Source organism: Leptonychotes weddellii, chromosome 1 (genome assembly GCF_054177405.1).
Source record: "Leptonychotes weddellii isolate Sample4059 chromosome 1, ASM5417740v2, whole genome shotgun sequence".
In the NCBI taxonomy this organism is placed as follows: Eukaryota; Metazoa; Chordata; class Mammalia; order Carnivora; family Phocidae; genus Leptonychotes; species Leptonychotes weddellii.
The window spans coordinates 128,822,726-128,828,808 of NC_138369.1; the positions used below are offsets into that span (position 1 = coordinate 128,822,726).

The following is a 6,083-nucleotide window of genomic DNA, read 5'->3' on the forward strand; positions in this document are numbered from 1 at the left end:
CATTGTTTTCCTCTGATTATAAAATACTCAAAAGATAGAAGAATGTATCGGCCACCTGGCTGGTTCATGGACTCTTGATCTCAGGGTCGTGAGTTGGAGTCCCACATTGGGTATAGAGATTACTAAGGAATAAATAGATTTAAAACTTGTGATTTTGCTTGGCTTTGTTGCTGGTAACCCACATAGAAAAGCTAGAGTGATCCCCCTCACACAGGTTGGCCTGTTGCTGATTCTCTGACTTGGGAACAAGTGGTTCCCACCTTTTGGCTTAGATGCTGGGCCACGGTGAGACCCTCAAGAGTCTCCACCTCTGTCCTCCCCATCCAGTCTGCTCGAGGTAACTCAGTACTGCCAGAACATGCGGGCTGACACGGGGCCCTAGAAGGGCCCCACCAGTGAAGTCTACACAGGCCCAAACCTACCTACCTTATCCCACTGAGCTAGCCTAAGGCCAACGCCCACCTTCCTCAGTTTCCCTTACTTCCCCCGGAGGCTACACTATGCAAAGCATAAAACCTCTACTCCAATGCAGCCATTTGCCTCTGGTTTATCATCACAATCCCCAAACCTTTACTTTCTAACAGGCTCCCTGCATCAGCACTCCATGGGAATGCAAACTCTTTCTACAAGATGTTCCTCCGGTCAAAAACCTCACGGTGGTTTCCTACTTCACTCAAAGTTAAACCCACTCCTGGGGCGCCTGGGTGGCTCAGTTGGTTCAGCGTCTGCTTTCAGCTCGGGTCATGATCCCGGGGTCCTGGGATGGAGCCCTGTGTTATTGGGCTCCCTGCTTAGCTGGGAGTCTGCTTCTCCTTCTCGCTCTGCGCCGCCCCACCCCCCACCAACTTGTGCTCCTCTCTCTCAAATAAATAAAATCTTAAAAAAAAAAAAGTTAAATCCATTCCTTACAAGGCCATCTTCTACGACTCCACTGGGCTCCTTATTGTTCTTCCAATACATCAAACATGCTGCGTCCTCTAGCTGGCATGCTCTCAACTCGGGTACCCATTTGGCCACCTCTCTCACCGCAAGTCTTTGCTCACACCTCTCCTTCTCAGTGAGGCGCACTTTGTGCCCATACTTAATCCTAATCCTATAGTCTGCATTGTTGACAGCACCACTCGTTCTGCTCTATGCTCCTTTTTCAATAGCTCTATGGCCTTCTAAAGATCCACATTATGAACTCATTTATTATGTTTTGGATTTTACTGTCCAGACCCTACCACCCAGACTGTAGGCTCCAGGAGGGTAGGGATCTCTGTCCCTTTTGTTGACTCATAGATCTCTAGAATGGTGCCCTGCACAGAGCAGGTACGCAAAAATAGGCATGGAATGAATAAACAAAATGTATTTAGACTTCGGTTTCTAGGAGGAAATTACTGCTGGAGACGAATGAATGTACTTTTACTTGGGGCCAGAGGCAGAAATAGGGTGGAAAATGTCCACCACTGCCTGAACTCCCGGTTTGTTTTGGAATCTCCAGCTCATTCTCTCACTCTGCCCGGTCTGCCATGGGGAGAAAGTGTGCTGCGAGCACACACTCTACGTCTGTATGCAAGGCCCTTCTGGAGACTTCTAAGATAAACAGGCAGATATGCCCTAGGCCTGCCTTAGTCCCCACCTTAGACCAGCTAGGTGTGATCGCCGAGAACTTCCTGGACAATCCCGGACAATCCCGGGGAGTGAGGTGCCGCTGACAAGAGTCCAGTGGGCGGAGGGCCTACAGAATCCTTCTCTCTGGTGATACTTTTCTTTCTTTTTATTAAAGATTTTATTTATTTTTTGACAGAGAGAGACACAGCGAGAGAGGGAACACAAGCAGGGGGAGTGGGAGAGGGAGAAGCAGGCTTCTAGCCGAGCAGGGAGCCCGATGCGGGGCTCGATCCCAGGACCCTGGGATCATGACCTGAGCCGAAGGCAGACGCTTAACGACTGAGCCACCCAGGCACCCCAGGTGATACTTTTCTTCCTGGGCCCAGTTGGGTGTGTCTTACCTGGAAGAAATGGGATGAATTCAATGATGCTCTGAAAGTTCCTGAGACAGCTGGGATGTGGTGGGAAAAGTAAATGTTTTGTAGACAGAGGATGTGGGTTTGGGTTCCACCGCTGCCAATGCCTAGCTGAGTGATAGCTTTGGAAACTTTTCTCTGGTAGGAAGAATAATAATCCCCAAGGATGCCCATGCCCTAATCCCAGAACTGTGAATGCCTTACATGATTTGGCAAGGGGACTTCGCTGATGTGATTAAGGCTATAGGCCCTAGGGGCGCCTGGGCGCCTCAGTGGGTTAAGCGTCTGCCTTCAGCTCAGGTCATGATCCCAGGGTCCTGAGATCGAGTCCCACGTCAGGCTCCCTGCTCCCCGGGAACTCTGCTTCTCCCTCTGCCTGCCACTCCCCCTGCTTGTACTCGTGCTCTGTCTCTCTCTCTCTCTCTCTGTCAAATAAATGAATAAAATCTTTAAAGGAAAAAGACTACAGGCCCTGAGATGGGGAAATTGTCCTGAATCATCCTGGTGGGCCTAACTTAATCACATGAGCCCTTAAAAGCAGAGAACTTTCTTTCTCTGACTGAAGGAAGAAGGCAGATGAGGCCCAAGGGGAGGTCAGAGAGATGTGAAACACGAAAGGAGCTCAGCCACCACTTCTGGCTTTGGAGTTGGAGGAAGGAGGCTATGAACCAAAGAATGCAGGCCGCTCCGGAGGCTGAGAATGACCCCAGCTGACAGCCTGCAGGACCACTAGTACGTCATCCTACACAGCATGGAACTCAATTCTGCCAACTACTGGCTTGAGCTTGGATGCAGATTCATCTTCAAAACCTCCAGAAAGGAACACAGCCCTGCTGACAGCTGACTTCAGTATTGCGAAGCCCGGAGCAGAGAACCAGCTGAGCCAGACCCTGCCCCGACATCTGACCTACAGAACGCTGAGATAATGCATTGGTGTGGTTTTGAGCTCTTAACTTTGTGTTGATGTGTTACAGTAACAACAGAAAATGAATATTCTCTTTGAGCCTTGATTTGCTCAGCTATAAAATGGGGGACAGTGATTATAGTATGCCTCTTGCTGCCTTGCTCAAGCGACTAAATGAAATGGTTGAGTATGGAGGTGCTGGGGAGACTGGAGAGTACTCTACTATCGAAGGCTGTAAGTTGTTCCATGATCGAGTAATCTCCCTCTTAAGAATCCGGGGCTTTCCTCTCAGCCCGGACAGAGACAAAGAGGGAAGCTCACCCACGACTTGGTAGAGACCAGAACTCCAGCTATGTTCAAGAACACTAGTGAAGGGCCCCGATTCCTGGATATGCTAGTCCTGGCTGATGCCCCTTCCTCTCTGACTGTGGCCAAAGCTGCAGGGAAGGGAAGGGCCCTGGTCAGAGGGGGTGAGAAGCCCATCCCTGGCTGCCCTGAAAAGCCGGGCTGCTGCTAGCCACACCCCAGGGGAGGTGAGGCCAGGCAGGCAAGGTGGGGAGACAAAACTTTTATGATGGACACTGCTCAGAGCCCTTCCCTTGCCATCCTGCTTCAATACGATTCAGCATGTCTGGCCCTGCCATGCATGATGAGGAGGCGAAGACAGAGACTCCAGGGAAATGTGAGGCCCTCCCTGCGTCTACCAGGGCACACGGTCTGGTCTCCGCTGCTGTTCTCTCTGTGTCAGGAGTCCCCGTGGGTCCCCCAGGCACCTGGGAGATGTCCATGGCCCCTGGCATTCCCATTTGGTGCCCCTTCCCGCCCTCTCTGCCTGCCCTGTCTTGGTTGAGGCTGGAAGGGGCAGTCCCTAAGTTGGGAGCACAGAGCAGGAGTAGCAGGAACTCCGGCGTTGGGTCCTTCAAGAGGAGGAAGCCCATCCTTCTAAGGCAGGCAAGAGGGCAGTGAACCCTCTTCCCAGCTCCAAAGCCAAGGCCACAGTGGCTGAGAGGAGAAGTGGTCAGGGACCCCACCGCCTGTTCCTACAACCCCCTAATATACAGTTCTGCCTCTCCGGGAAGTACTTCACAGACCCCCTCCCCTGACACGTATGTATCAGCCAAGTTAGAAGGGCTCTTTGAAGCCATCTGGCCGAAACCGCTGTCATATACTTGGGAAACTGAGGCCCACAGAGAGGGATCCTTGCATCACAGAGGCACTTACTCTGAAGTCAGTAATGAGGCTTCACACTTTATCTCTCTCCAAAATTCACACTATGTGCTCAATGAGCTGCACGAAAAAGTAAGCTCAAGTCCCAAATGGCCCCCCACTGCCACCCACTACGAGCCCTATCCCCTGCATCAGCTGGCAGCTTCTAGACAGAGGCCAAGCCATCCTGTGTACGCTTAGCCAGAGGGACTTTCGCAGAGGTAATCACATTCTCCCAAGACAAAATAAAAACAGCCACACTTCCAGATATTCATTCACTTATTTATTATTTATACCACACCCACTTCCAAAGCCTATTTGAGGTGGCTCACAGTAAAAGCCACACGTACAACAGAGCTATTCAAAAGGGAATAAATGACCAATCAAAAACCTTTCATTTTCAGACTGTGGAAGTGATTTTTTATTTTTTTAAGGACAAAAGAGGTCTTTGAGCTGAGGGTCAGGTCTTGAGGGTAGATATTTAAGTGTGCCTGGTCAGGTTGAGTAGTTAAAAGTGGAGCATCTGATGAAGGGCAGGAATCAGGGGTAGGAAAGAATAGCCATCAGCAGATGAAGAGCAAGTGGAGAAGTCAAAGGTCGGGCACCTGGGTGGTTCAGATGGTTAAGCTTCTGCCTTCGGCTCAGGTCATGATCCCAGGGTCTTGGGATCGAGTCCCACATCAGGCTCCCTGCAGGGAGCCTGCTTCTCTCTCTGCCTCTCTGTCTCTGTCTCTGTCTCTCTCTGTCTCTCATGAATAAATAAATAAAATCTTAAAAAAAAAAAGTCAAAGGCCCATTTTATCCTACCCCCCATTCTTCCTTCTTGGATGCCGAGGTGTGCCGAGGTGAGGCTTAGAGCTAGAGCCACTGTCTTCCGGCCATGAGGCGAGACACACCCAACATGCTGAGGATGACAGAAGGGAAGGAGCCTCCTAGGTCCTTGAGGACAGAGTTGAGCTGCTGAACCCACCCCGAAGAGTCCACCATCTGTTGTTTGAGAGCTGATGAAATGTTTCTATTGTGTAAGCCACTATTAGTCAGATGTTCTGTTACTTGCAGCTGAGTGCCTACAAATGGATTAAATGAAAGCTCCTTGTGGTCACTAGGAGTTACAGTGGAAGCACAAAGGGTGGACGACTTGTTTTACCCAAATGGATCCTAACAAGCTTCTTAGAGAACACCATTGAGGAGGGTCTTGAAGGATGAGTAGGAGTTTGGTAGGCAGGCAGGGGAAGGCAGGGTGTGCCAGGCAGGAGGATACCACATGTGAAAGGCATGGAGGCTAAGAAGGAAGATGCAGGTCAGAGGGGTCGCTCACAGAGAGGCTGAGATGTGAGAAGGCGTCTGGAGGAACGTAAGCAGAACACAAGGGGCCCTGGAGCCAGGGCAAGTGTGGATTTGGTCAAGCGGGCAATGGGGAGCCAGTGTGGGAATTTAAGCCCGAGCTAGCCAAATATCCATGAGGAAGGGTGAGCATTAGGAACAAGTCAAAGGCACTCAGACTACAGAGGAGTCAGAATCAGTATCAAGAATTTTTTACCAAAGAATTTCTCACTTTTGTTTTGGGCCTTCTCTAGGGACTGTTTGTTTGGTAGGAACCAGTGGTGAGAACGGTCAGTCACACAACAAACCAGCAACTGCTGGGAAAAACCTTACGAAGACCAGGAACTCTCACAACGAACACGACAGCCTTGCACATCAGCAGGAACGTAGCCAATGAGGTTTATCTGAGGCACGATTATTGCTAATTGAGAATGAACATGCCGTGTGCTAGCATGTCAGAGCATCTGGCCAGACCCTTCGTGGCACAAATGAGCAAACTGAGCCCTGAGAAGGGGTGTGAGCCACCTGGAACCCCGTTAGCCTGGTCCTAGGACTCACGCTCAGCCCCGCCATCCTCAACTCCAATCATAACCATAAATGGCGGCAGATCCAACAGAGAACAAACGAGAAAACCGGGCCCA

General features: G+C 50.6%; 1 pseudogene; it reads left to right on the forward strand.

The window, feature by feature from the left end:
• Positions 1 to 5,806: 5,806 nt before the first annotated feature.
• LOC145717464 (U4 spliceosomal RNA) lies at positions 5,807 to 5,879 on the forward strand (annotated as a pseudogene).
• The last annotated feature ends 204 nt before the right edge of the window (positions 5,880 to 6,083 follow it).